The sequence below is a fragment of the Callithrix jacchus genome, chromosome 13, assembly GCF_049354715.1.
Source record: "Callithrix jacchus isolate 240 chromosome 13, calJac240_pri, whole genome shotgun sequence".
NCBI classification, from domain to species: Eukaryota; Metazoa; Chordata; class Mammalia; order Primates; family Cebidae; genus Callithrix; species Callithrix jacchus.
Window position 1 is genome coordinate 92884523 of NC_133514.1, and position 14091 is coordinate 92898613.

Below are 14091 nucleotides of genomic sequence, written 5' to 3' on the forward strand. Positions count from 1 at the left end.
CATCTGGCTGACCTGCATTCTCTGGGCACGTTCATCATGGGAAAAAGGATTGGGTAGTGAGGCCATTCACAAGAAGCATAGAAAAGTGGGTCCATTGAGAGAAGAGAAAAAGCATACATTTTATTTAAAATTTTATATATATTTTAAAGACATCTACAGGCTGTTGCTCAGGCTGGAGTGCAGTGGTGCAATCTTGGTTCATGGGAGCCAGGATTGTACCACTGAACATGAACCTCTGTCTCCCAGGTTCAAGCAATTCTCCTGCCTCAGACTCCCAAGTAGTTGGGATTACGGGCATGCACCACCATGCCTGGCTAAGTTTTGTATTTTTAGTAGAGACAGGGTTTCACCATGTTGGCCAGGCTGGTCTTGAACTCCTGACCTCAAGTGATCCACCAGCCTTGGACTCCCAAAGTGCTGGGATTACAGAAGGGAGCTATCACACCCAGCCACTAATTTCATTTTTTTTAAACTTTTTTGTAGAGATAGTGCCAAGCTGGTCTCAAACTCCTGGCCTCAAGCAATCCTCCCACCTCGACTTCCCAAAGTGCTGAGATAACAGGCATGAGCCACTGTAATTATTAATTTTAATAATATTAAAATTAATATTGTTTTAATATTAAAGAAAAACCTTCAAAAGCAGGAGCAGCTTCCTGGACTAGACTGCTCTAAGAAGATGAAAGACTGGCTGGGCGTGGTGGCTCACACCTATAATCCCAGCACTTCAGGAGGCTGAGGAGGGTGGATCACGAGGTCAAGAGAGACCATCCTGGACAACATGGTGAAACCCCATCTCTACTAAAAATACAAAAATTAGCTGGGCGTGGTGGTGCACTTCTGTAGGCACAGCTACTCCGGAGGCTGAGGCAAGAGAATTGCTTGAACCTGGGAGGTGGAGTTTGCAGTGAGCCAGGATCACGCCACTGCACTCCAGCCTGATGACAGAGCAAGACTACGTCTCAAAAAAAAGAAGAAGAAGAAGAAAGATTGTTGCCTATGTTAATTTTTAATTTGTTTTTCTTTCTAGAACATTTATCTCTACATCTCATACCCTTATATTCAGCAAGAATCTTCTAAAGTTTATTTGAGAACAAAAGCTTCACATAGACAACTCAGCCAAGCCTCAGTAAGTTCTCTACCGCATGGTGCCCTCCCACGTCCGCCCCCCTAACGCAACCCGGATCCAGATGGGCAGTAATCAGGGGCACAGAGCAAGTGCTTGAGCCCTGGGAGCTGGGGGTGGGTGGAGGAGTTTCCTCAGCTTCCCCTTCTATTTTCTTGGAAACAACTGGGCTTATTTAAACTGTGTCTGGGTGGAAATTTTTATGAAGAACAAAAATGAGAATTTATAGAATTAGTTTGAGGTTTTGTTCGCTTGGACTCCATATTTGCTGTAAGGGGAAAACTTAAAAAAAGAAAAAAGAGCCTTGAGTTTTCTCTGGAGAGAGTCACAGCTAATACTCTAAGGTCCTCCTTCTGCTCAGGGGCTGAAAACCCTACAGTCCAGGCAGACCAGAGTGAAGCTGATGGTAGGAACTCTGGTGACCTAAAGGGACAGCCAGACTCAGAAGTGTCACCTCAAACACTGGTTTTTAAAAGAAAACAGATGGATTTTTTTTGTGTGTCAAACCTTCTGCTATGTAAACATGGGTGACTAATTGAGATATGTAAAAGATGCTGCTCAAATGAACTGAAGCAGGAGAATCCCTAGATCATCTTGCTGAGTGTCATTTTGGAGCTAGGAGTCTGAGGTCCAGAGGAAGAAATGACTCACCAAGACGATCCCAGATGTTAGACCAGAGCCTAGACCTGCTGACTCATGGTGTGGTTTTATTAACTAGCATCAACTGATGGCTTTTTCAAACAACTAAAAAATACTTAATTAGTTCTCTCTCCCTCTCTCCTGCCCCTTCCCTCTTTTCTTTCAATTCGTTATGCATTCATGTATATCTCTTTTTTATTCTTTTCTAGACCATTTTAATTTTAAAGTACTCTTGTAGAAGCTATTTAGGAGAATGTTTCTTAATTCTAAGTAGTTAAGACTCTTTAAGGTATGCTTTTTTGATCAATTTTAATTGTATAGTCTGAGGCTCAGGACATGTAGCTTGTGTATCTCCACTTTTTATATTTTATTTTTCTTTGGATCCAAATATGAAATTAATTTTTACAAAGATTCCAATGACAAAATAAAATAAGGTTTATTTTTCGTTGGTAAGACACTGAATTCTATGTACGTACTAAATCAAGCTTGTTGATTGTAATATTGAGATTCTGTATGTCATTTATTTTCATTTTACTAGATCTTCCAAATTTGGAAGTAATTGAGGCCGGGAGGGCAAGGGTGCAGTGAGCCATGATTGAGCCAGTGCACTCCAGCCTGGGTGACAGAGCAAGACCCTGTCTCAAAAAATGAATAAATAAATAAGATTCAAAAGTAGGCATATTTAAAGTATCTTACTACAGTATATGTGTGGAGCTGTGTGTGTGTCTGCATATACTTTAAGTTCTTCTTATATTTGTAGTAGTTTTTGTTTTACATATAACTGTACTATTTGTAATATCAAAATTTATAGCTATTATATTTTTTCCCGTATGTATATTTTAGCATACCATAATATCTCCCATGACTCCAGTGAATGTTTTTGACTTTAAATTCTACTTTGCTGGCCAGGCACGGTGGCTCATACCTGTAATCCCAGCACTTTGGGAGGCCGAGGCAGGTGAATCACCTGAGGTCAGGAGTTCACAACCAGCCTGGCCAACACAGTGAAACCCCCGTCTCTACTAAAGCCAGGTGTGGTGGCAGGTGTCTGTCATCCCAGCTACTCGGGAGGCTGAGGCAGGAGAATTGCTTGAACCCAGGAGGCAGAGGTTGCGGTGAGCCGAGATCACATCATTGCACTCCAGCCTGGGCAATAGGAACAAAACTCCGACTCAAAAAAAAAAATTCTCCTTTACCTGATGTTGGTAGTTCTGTCTACTCCTGCTTTCTTTCTAAGCATATCTAGTATCTTTGTCCATTGCTTTATTTTCTTGAAGTGTGTTATTATTTCAATATAAACTATACATACTAATTATTAAAAAATTAAGAAATACAAAAAAGTATCAATAAGAAAGCAACAAATTAGCAAAAGTTATACAACCTAAAAATAATTGATTATAACATTTGACTGACACCGCTCCAGACATCTCTCTATGCATAGAAAGAAAGAAGGATCTAGAGAAAGACAGAGAAGGAGGCAGAGAAAAAGACAGAAGGAGACACTGAAGCAAGTGAAAACAACTGCATCCTGGTGGAATTGACAGTATGTGATGTATTTTTGAAAATAAGCACTACATTTAATTTTAAAAGAATTTAACAGGAACAAAAGCTTAGGTCAAACTGTACTTCAGACCCTTGTTTCTTCCTACAAAGGAAATAAATTCCTAGAAGGTGGTACTAAATTTGAGGGAATTTATGAAATTGGACTCACTATGGGGTTTTTATTTTTTATTTATTAACTTTTATTTCAGGTTGAGGGGTACATGTGCGGGTTTTTATATAGGTAAATTGTTTGTCATACAGGTTTGGTATGCAGATTCTTTCATCACCTAGGTAATAAGCATGGTGCCCAATAGGTAGTTTTCGTTCCTAATTCTCCCACCCTCCACCCTCAAGGAGACCCGAGTGTCTGTCATTCCTTTCTTTGTGTCAAATGTACTCAACATTTAGCTCCCACTTATAAATGAGAAGTGTGGCATCTGGTTTTCTGTCCCTGTGTTAATTTGCTTAGGATGATGGCCTCCAGCTCCATCCATGTTGCTGCAAAGGGCATGATTTCATTCTTTTTTATAGCTGCATAGTATTCCATGGTATAAGTATACCATATTTTCTTTATCCAGTCTACCGTTGGGCATTTAGGTTGATTCTATATCTTTGCTATTGTGACTAGTATTGTGATGAACGTTTACATGCATGTGACTTTGCAGTAGAACAATTTATATTCCTTTGGGTGTATACCCAACAGTGAGATTGCTGGGTCAGATGGTAATTCTTTTTTAAGTTCTTTGAGGAATTGCCACACTACTTTCCACAATGGCTGAACTAATTTACATTCCCACTTGGAGTGTATAAGTTGTCCCTTTTCTCCACAACTTCACCAGCATCTGTTAGTTTTTGCATTGTTTTTTTGCATGGGTTTTTTAAAACGTGAGTTTTTGACCAGGCACAGCGGCTCATGCCTGTAATCCCAGCACTTTGGGAGGCCAAGGCAGGCAGATCACCTGAGGTTAGGAGTTCAAGACCAGCCTGGCCAACATGGTGAAACCCCATCTCTGTAATACAAAAAGAATTACCTGGGTGTCATGTCACACACCCGTAATTTTAGCTACTCAGGAGGCTGAGGCAGGAGAATCATTTGAACCCAGGAAGTGGAGGTTGCAGTGAGCTGAGATCATGCCTAGCTGAGATCACGCCACTGCACTCTAGCCTGGACAACAGAGTGATATATCTCAAAAAAAAAAAAAAAAAAAAGGTGAGTTTCTATAAAGATGAAATTGATTGATTACATGCTGGGAAAGATAAGAGATGACACTTAGATGCACCTCTATCCTGCCGTCTTCTTCCTTCTGGTTTCGATGCTTAAATTACTTCAACTTTTCAGAGTATGCAACATTTCATTATGCATCTAAAACCACACCTCTCCTGGGTGTTAACAGAATTCCTGTATTCTCCTGGGTTCCATGCTCCCCACCAGTCCCACCTCTACAGATTCAGAATGTCAGGACTCTATTTTGATGCAACCTTTAGTTAACAAGCTTTCACCATCAAGTAGATTTTTCACAGGAGTTAACAGATGCTGTATTTTCTGCGTCATTTCATGTCTGAAAATGTGAGCTCTTGCCTTTATACCTAAGCTCCAACTTGGCTGGGTAGAATCTGTTTGGGTCATATTCTCCTTTCCTTCTAGACACGTCTCCTGTGCTCTGGCACTGATTGCTGCTGGAAGGGCATCTGAAGCCTACCTGATTTTTCTCCTTGTAAATGAATTATTTTTGTCCTGAATGTGCAAAAAAAAAAAAAAAAAAAGTTTTTGGTTTAACGGTTAAGCCAGAATGTGTCTGAGGGTTTACGGTTAGAGCATTTTCCTGATGAGTGATATGTCTTCAGTCTTGCAGACTGTCTTTATTCTAATGCCTGTATGAGTTCACCATTCTTAAAGTAAATTAAAATGGAGAGAGACCAGGCCTGAAGAATCTCTGAGTAGACAAAAGCAGTCAGGCCTCATAAGTCATCTTAACCTTGCTTAATCTGCAAAAGAAAACGAAACTTAACTTTAGCCATTTCTGGTAAATGCTCATGTTAGAAACAAAACTTAACCACAGCCAATTATTAGCAGCCAAAAAGTTTCTAATTATATAACTAGGGACTTTCAAATGGGATGAATCAAATAAGGTAATTTTGTAACTGCCACCCATCAAATAATTTATCTTGCTTCTGTATTCACCCTAAAAATACTTGCTACTGATGGTATGTCATCAGGACACTGATCTTTTTTTCTTTAATCTGGCATACCCCAATTCATGAATTGCTTCTTCCTCAAATAAACTCTTTAAAGTGTTTTTGTGTCTCAAATTTTTCCTTTATACTATTCAAATACAGGTTTCTCATCCATTTGGAATGTGTTCTGGTGTAGGGTCTAAGGGATGGGTCCAATGTCATCTTATTCTGATGATATCCAGGTGTTGTCTGGGCAGTTTGAGTTTGAGGTGCTGATGAAGCATCCAGGTGGGGCTGTGTTCAGGGCCACTGTGAAGTCAGGGCTGGAGAGGGGTCAGGGACCAAGGGGCAGACCTGAGGGCCATGGTAAGGACATCTAAACAAGGAGGCAGATGGCATTGCGGAAGGACAAGTTAGTACCAACATGTGAAGGGCCAAGTCCAAAACCTTGGGGGGGCCTATACATTTAGGGAATACCAAGAAGAGAAAGAGATTGAAGAGGATGAAGGCTGAGAAAAGACCACTGGGCTGGGTCTTCAGAGATTGGCCTCCAAGGGAGATAAGCATCAGCGTCCTGGCGGGCAAAGGAATGAGCAGATGGTGACAAGTGAGACAGCTCTTCCCGGAGTGGTATGAAAGGAGAGGGAAAGACGCAGCTGTGCAGACTTAGCAGGAGAAAGGGGGTTTATATTAGGCAGAGCGAGGCTTTAGCAATTTAGTGGACCTGTGAAAGGGGTCAGGGTGGGGAGAGGTGGAAGATAAAGGAAAACCACACAGTGATGGAAAGGTGGTCGGTAGGCGATGGGGTCACAAGCCAGGATGCAAGTAACAGATCTATCTGAACCACCTTAGGAAAAATAGATCATTTACTGACTGGGCATGGTGGCTCACACCTGTTAATCTGAGCACTTTGGGAGGCCAAGGCAGAAGAATTGCTTGAGCCCAGGAGTTCCAGACCAACCTGGGCAACACGGTGAGATGCCTGTCTTTATAAAAAAAAAAGTTTTTATTAATTAGCCAGGTGTGGTGGTGCACACCTGTGGTCCTAGCTACTCAGGATGCGGAGGTGGGAGAATCACTTAAGCCCAGGAGTTTGAGGTTAGAATCACTTAAGCCCAGTGAGCCATGTTCATGCCATTGTATTCTAGCCTGGGTGACAGAGAGATCCCATCTCAAATAATAGTAGTAATAATAATAATTTTAAAGAGAGATTATTGCCTCATGTAACCAAACCAAGAGATGGGAAAGGAGAAAAATTTGGAAGCAGAACTAAGGACTCAAAAGTTGCCAAGTTCTGATTTCCATCACTCATATCTGCTTCTCTGCAGGTTGGTTTTAATGCGGCTTTCCCACACAGTAGGGAGCATGGCTGCCAGCCTCTGCAGGCCTCAGGTTGGCAGTTCCGCCAGGAAAGAGACAGCGTGTGAGGTGCTGAGAGTGACGTTTCCGCAGCTAGATGGCCTGGGTTTCAATTCTGGCTCTGCCATTTACTTGAGCAAATTCCTTAACCTTTCTGACCTTAGATTCCTTATTCCTGACCCACAGCACAAAATGAGATAATCACAGAATCTACTTCATGACTGTTAGAGAGATTAAAGATGATGCAACAGAACCGGCATTTAGTGGGTGCTCACTGTTCGTAATTGCTAAGCCTTACGGCTGCTTTTAGCGTCATCATCGTCATCATCATCATTGTGATGGAGCTGAGTCTCTTCGCTTTGTTAATGTGAACACCTTCGGGGAAGAACTTTGGCCTATCTTGGGTCAAGTGCTAGCGCCTATGGTCAGGGGAAAGGAAGGCATGATGGGTGGTCCCCACTGGAACCACATGGGTGGTTGGGAAGGGGCATAGGGACCTGAATGAAGGAAAGTCTTCCTCCAAGAGAAGGAAGGGTGATGAGGACTAACAGGACCTGTCCATCTCAGGGAGTGCAGTTAGCCCAGGACAGAGGAAGGGATTGTTCTTCCGCTGTCTTCACTGTCTGGCCTTCCCATTTTGCCAGCTGCTCATGCAGACTGCGCCACACACCCAGCTCAGGTGACTCTGATATGAAATTTCCTGAAGGTAGGGGTCTGGTGTCTGCAGCATATGCTTCAGGTTCTACCGGATGCCCCAGCTGCCGCGTGGAGGGGAGGCAGGACCACATGGTGGCCAGCTGTAGGGGCCTGGGCAGAGGGCAGAGGCAGTGCCACAGGGCAGGTTGGGCTCAGCTCCATTGGTACCACTTATTGGGCAGTTTCTCCATATACCAGGATATAAGTGCCACTCTGTTTCCCAGGGCCCACGGAAAAGATGTCATTATCAGAAGTCCATGTTCCTCAAGGAAAGGTCAGCTGTGCAAGGAGTGACCTTGAACCTGCCTCCCCTGTGAAACTGACACAATGAAGAGGCCAATTCTTGTCAGCACAGGTCCGATGAGAACATTCTAGCCTATTCTAAAAATGATTGCACCTCCTCTCCTGGGGTAAGGCCCATCTCATGGGTGCTCCTGACCCATAGCACATTCCCTTTCTTTTTCCATCAGTTTCAGTCCGGCTGTGTGTGATTCTGCATCTCTGCAGACACTCACACTTTGGTCCACCTTTGGGCAAAGGTCAGGTAACCATGCTCAGAGCAAACGCTGTTCTGGCACTCATGTCTGGCATCTGCTGCAGCAGGCAGAGCACTGAGAGCCTTGACAAGTCTAAGCCTCGCTTTTCTCTTTTGGATGGAAGATCAGAGACCCAAAGAGGGGCGACCCCTAATACACAGAACCCCAGGAGCTGAAGAGAAGTGGCTTCTAAGACGAAGCAGGTGACAGTAGAGTAGGGAAGACAGGCCCACAAATAGCTCATTAGAGGCGCCATGATTAATAGGGGGGATAGGAGTCATTAACCCGTGACTGAACAGGAGAGGGGTCATTTGTTTTGTCCCAGGAAATGGCCAGCTGGAAAGAAGAGATGGGCTGGAACATGCAGGCAGGCTGGGGAAGGCCTTGGAGTTTGAGAAGGATGTTGCCGTGTTATGGACTCAACTGTGTCCTCTCCAGTTTTGTATGTTGAAGTCCTAACCTCCGTTACCACAGAATGTGACTGTATTTGAAGATAGAATGACACTGTGATGTAAGAAGAAATATATATTTTGGTTTTCACTCCTGACCAAAGCTCCTAAAATGCTTGTCAGTTCCTAAGTAGTAAAAGGGAAAAAGAGCATCTATTGTTATTATATTTGGGCTTTGCCCTGGTTCCTGAAATAGCTCCAAAGTCATACAGGTGAGAGGAGTGTCTTTAAAAATTTCCTAAACGCCCCTTTCCACCACACCTGAGTTTATGTTAATAAGGCGACTTTCAGCAAGCCCCCAGCTAGCTGCCAGGTGGGAGCTGGTTAGCTGTTGATTAAAGGGTTGACATTTTCAGCCCTACCTCCTCCACTTGTGGGGAGGTGTTGTGGTCTGACTCACCCAAACCACATCTCATCTCTAATTGTAATCTCCATAATTTTGTCCCCACCTAAATCTCATCTCTAATTGTAATCCCCGTAATTTCCACATTGTGGGTGGGACTTGGTGGGAGGTGATTGGATCATGGGGGTGGTTTCTCTCCTGCTGTTCTCGTGATAGTGAGTTCTCACGAGATCTGATGGCTTTGTAAGTGTCTGACATTTCCTCCTACATACACTCGTTCTCTCTCTTGCCAGCTTGTGAAGAAGGTGCCTGCTTCCCCTTCTGCCATGATTGTAAATTACCTGAGGCCTCCGCAGCCATGCTGAACCGTGAGTCAATGAAACCTCTTTTGTTTATAAATTACCCAGCCTTGGGCCGTTCTTTACTGCAGTGTGAAAACAGACTAATACAGGAGAGGAGAGGAGACTGGAGGTTGAGTTGATTGCAAATGGCCAATTATTTGATCAGTCATGCCCAGTGTGGAAGCCTCCATAGAAATCCAGAAGGACAGGGCCTGGAGAGCTTCCTGGCTGCCAAACACACGGAGGCGTCTGGAGGGCGGCAAGCCCAGGGAGGGCAGGGAAGTTCCATTACAAATTAATCTAATGCAAGGAAGAGGGTAGTGGGAACCCTGATTTAAAGTTGACTGGTTAGAGGTATAGGTGACAACCTACTACTTGTGATTGGCATCTGACGTGCCAATCTCATGGGGGGGCAGTCTTGTGGGACTCAGTCCTAACATGTGGGGTCTGATGGATCTCCAGGCAGACAGTGTCAGATTAAGTTAAATTACAGCGCAATCACTTGGTGTTTGCCTGGGCAATTGGTTGCTGGTGGGGAGACATCCCCACATATTTTGGAGTGAAGTGTTGAGTGTTGACCGTGTGAGAGGAGAAATAGTATTTGTTTTTTGATACACTTGTTTTGAAATTTTGTATCTTGATAAGTTTATTCTGAATCTTGTGAAACGATAATTGCACAGTAATAGCCAAGTCCATTTAAAGAAAGAGCAGTGAGGTACAAAGCTATGTTAGAAACTATTCGGAAAAAAAATGTTAGAAATACATAATTTCTTAGCACAGGAATATACAATTGGATCAGCGTGTTGACCTGAAAGGAAGAAAGATGCCAAGGCACCAAATATAATGTGAGAGTTTAGTTAAGTCAGAGTGAGGACAGCTGCCTGAGACTCACTTCCAAGTTGCCGTGGGGAGCGCTCTGGCAGCCTTTGCTGCAAGCAGGTCTTTAAAGAAAAGGGAACAGGAATGGGCTGGACAAAGTTGTTTGGAAGGAATTCATTGGTTGACAGAGATAAGATGATTTGTGATTGGCTATACACTGTTGAACTACAGCGTAGGAGTTAAGGTGTCCAGCATTTTATAGCTACTCTCTCAGTCCAGAGCCCCTTAGCGAGTGGCTGCAAGAGGTAATTGTTTAGCTCAACGGGGACGGACGTGACTGCTGATTCATGCCAGTGCCTCTCTGGGCCTGATCATTTAAAGGGACTTACATTCCTCAGGTTAAGTTTATTTTCTTCTTCCTTTTGTTTCTTCCACAAATTGAACAAAATGGGAAGTCCAAACACGAATTCACAGATGCATAGGAATTTGGTATTTTATAAGAAATGTCATTTCCAGTCAGTAGGAAAGGAAATATGATTCAGTGTTGGGATAGTTGGTTATCAGGAAAAAATTAAGTTGTAACAATACCTCATACCAGTTACAAAGATAAATGGGGGGGGGGGTGGGTTAAAGTATGCTATAAATACGTTAGAAGAAAATATAAAATGTATTGATGACCTTGGGGAAAAGAAGACCTTTTACACAAACACAGACACATAGACACAGCAGAAAGGAAAAGTTTGAAATCTTTTTTTTTTTAAGATGCAGCCTTGTTCTGTTGCCCAGGCTGGAGTGTAGTGGTGGAATCTCAGCTCACTGCAACCTCTGACTCCTGGGTTCAAGTGATTCTCTTGCCTCAGCCTCCCCAGTAGCTGGGATAACAGGTGCCTGCCACCATACCTGGCTAATTTTTGTGTTTTTAGTAGAGGGGATTTCACCTGTTGGCCAGGCTGGTCTCGATTTCCTGACCTCAGGTGATCCACTTGCCTTGGCCTCCCAAAGTGCTGGGATTACAGGTGTGAGCCACCACGCCCATCCTGAAGTCTCATAATTTGATTACCACATAATCAAACACTTCTGAGTGACAGTGTCCCAAGTGCTCAACCTCATTATACATTGAAACCAAGAGATGCTATGCTTTACCTGTCAGATGGACAAACTCTCCTTTTAATTAAACTTTCCATTTTGAGTTAGTTATAGATTCACATGTAGTCAGAATAAATAATCCAGAGATACCCCTGTACCCTTTACCTAATTTTCCCCAAAGGTAACATCTTACAAAACTGTGGTACAATCTCACATTCAGCATATCGACACAGACACAGCTGAGATACAAAGCACTTCCATCATCACAAAGATCATGTGGCCCTTTCCCAGCCACGCCCACTTCCCTCACACCCAGCACTCCTTACTCCCTCTCAATGGCTAATCTGTTATTTGTTTCTATGACTTTTTCATTTCTAGGAGGTGATTTAAATGAAATCATGTACTATGTAATTTATTAGGATTAGCTTTTTTTCCACTCAGGCTAATTCCTTGGCAGTTCATCCAGGTTGCTTATCAATAGTTTTTTCCTTTTTATTGCTGAGTACTGTTGATGGTATGGACGCACCGTAGTGTGTTCAACCACATACGCAGTGAAGTGTATCTTCCAGTTTTGGTCTGTTTTAAGTCAAGCTACGATCAACTTTCATTTACAGTTTTTTGTGTGAACTTGAGTCTTCATTTCTGTGGGATAAATGCCCAAAAGTGCAATCACTAGGTAGTATTAGAGTTGCATATTTCGTGTTTTAAGAAACTGCCAAACTGTTTTCCAGAGTGGCTGTAACATTTGACATACCCACCAGCAATGTGTCAGCAATCCCTTTCTCCACATCCTCATCATCATTTGATGTTGCCACTGTTTTTAATTTTAGCCATTCTGATAGGCGTGTAGTGACATATCATTTGTAGTTTTCGTTCACGTTTCCCCAATAGCTGGTGATGTTGGACATCTTATGCTTGTTTGCTGTCTGTACACCTCTCCACTGAAATGTCTCTTCATGTGTTTTGCCCATTTCCTTGTTGGACTGATTGGCCGTATTTTACTGCTGTGAGTTCTTTATATATTCTAGTAACTAGTACTTTGTCAGTTATGCAGTTTGCAAATGTTTTCTCCCAGTCTAACATTCTAAATTTTGATGAGGCCCAATTTATCAACATTTTCTTTTATGGATTATGCTTTTTGTATTGAGTCTAAGAACACTTTGCCTAGCTCTATGCCCTGAAGATTTCCTCCTATTTTTTTCTAAAAGTTGTATAGTTTTATGCTTTACATTCAAGTTTGTGACCCATTCTGAGTCAATTTTCATGTAAGATGTGAGACCAAGGTTGAGGTTCATTTTTTTTGGATGGGTGTCCAGTTCCTCCAGTAGGCATCCATGGGTTGAAAGATTCTCTTTCCTCCATTGATGGGATTTTGCACCTTTATAAAAAATTGGTTGGAGGCCAGGTGCAGTGGCTCACCCCTGAAATCCCAACACTTTGGGAGGCTTAGGTGGGAAGATCGCTGGAGATCAGGAGTTTGAGACCAGCCTGACCAACATGGTAAAACCCTGTCTCTACTAAAAATACAAAAAATTTGCCAGGCATGGTGGTGGGTGCCTGCAGTCCCAGCCATTTGAGAGGCTGAGGCAGGAGAAAGAATCGCTTGACCCAGGAGGCAAAGGCTGCAGTGAGCCAAGATTGTGACGCTGCACTTCGGCCTGGGCAACAGAGGAGACTCTGTCTAAAAAAAAAAAAAATAATATGATTGGGCACATTTGTGACAAGGGCACAAAATTGGAAACAACCTGAAAGTCCATCAATAGGAGAGAAGCGAAATAAATTACCACAGGGCAGTGTTTTTCTGATGTATTTGTTTTGAAATTTTGTATCATTATAAGTTTATTCTGAACTCTGTGAAAGGATAAGAGCACAGTAATAGCCAAGTCCATTTAAAGAAAGTGAGCTATAGAGAAATGTTAGAAACTATCAGGAAAAAAATATATTAGAAACACATCATTTTCTCAGCACAGGAATAAACAGTTGGATCCGTGTGCTGACCTGAAAGGAAGAGACTGAGGCACCAAATAGAATGTGCAGATTGCAAATACACTGGAAGCACATTTCCAACACAGTTCAGGAAGGCTGTGTATACTGTGCTGAGCTGTGTAGGTTTTCAAGACGTGCTTAAATGAAAACATCAACAACAAAAAATCGGAGCTTACTCTGTGCCAAGCCCTTCTCCAAGCATCTTTCATGCCTTGTGTCACTTCATTCTGCAATCCTATATGCCAGGTACTGTTGTCACCTCATTTGACAGATGAGGAAACAAATCCCAAATGCACTTCAGGCTAGCATTGGAATCAGGGGCTGCAGAATGTCACCTATAGCATGATATTGTTGGTTAACAAAAAAGCTACAAAGCAGTCCAGGCATGGTGGCTCACGCCTGTAATCTCAGCACTTTGGGAGGCTGAGGCAGGCAGGTCACCTGAGGTCAGGAGTTCGAGACCAGCCTGGCCAATGTGGTAAAACAACATCTCTACTAAAAATACAAAAATTAGCCAGGCATGGTGGCAGGCGCCTGTAATCCCAGCTTCTCAGGAGGCTGAGGAAGGAGAATTGCTTGAACCCAGGAGGCAGAGGTTGCACTGAGCTGAGATCATGCCACTGCACCCCAGCCTGGGTGACTAAAGTGAAACTATGTCGCAAAAAAAAAAAAAAAAAAAAAAAGCTACAAAACAATACTTTGTATTTTCAATCAATATTTGAGTACAAATATAAATGAAACAAATCTGGAAGGAAATGTACCATACTGGCAGCAATGGTTATATGTGGGAAGGGCATTGAGCTCAGGACAGTCAAAGAAAGTTTTAGCTTCAGAACATTTATTTATTTAGACAGAGTCTTGCTCTTTTGCCCAGGCTGGAGAATAGTGGCATCATTATAGCTCACTGTAACTTCAAACTCCTGGGCTTAAGCTATCCTCCTGCCTCAGTCTCCTGAGTAGCATGCATCCAAGTGTATGCTACCACACCTGGCTAATT

General features: G+C 42.8%; 1 long non-coding RNA gene across 1 annotated transcript in view; it reads left to right on the plus strand.

Annotated features, from left to right (window-relative positions):
- The first annotated feature begins 8444 nt into the window (after positions 1-8444).
- LOC128929483 (uncharacterized) overlaps positions 8445-14091 on the plus strand; it is a 56600-nt gene continuing 50953 nt past the window's right edge. The window contains exons 1-2 of the long non-coding RNA XR_008476069.2: positions 8445-8581; positions 9156-9230. This is a non-coding gene — a long non-coding RNA (uncharacterized LOC128929483). The remainder of the gene's footprint in view (positions 8582-9155; positions 9231-14091) is intronic.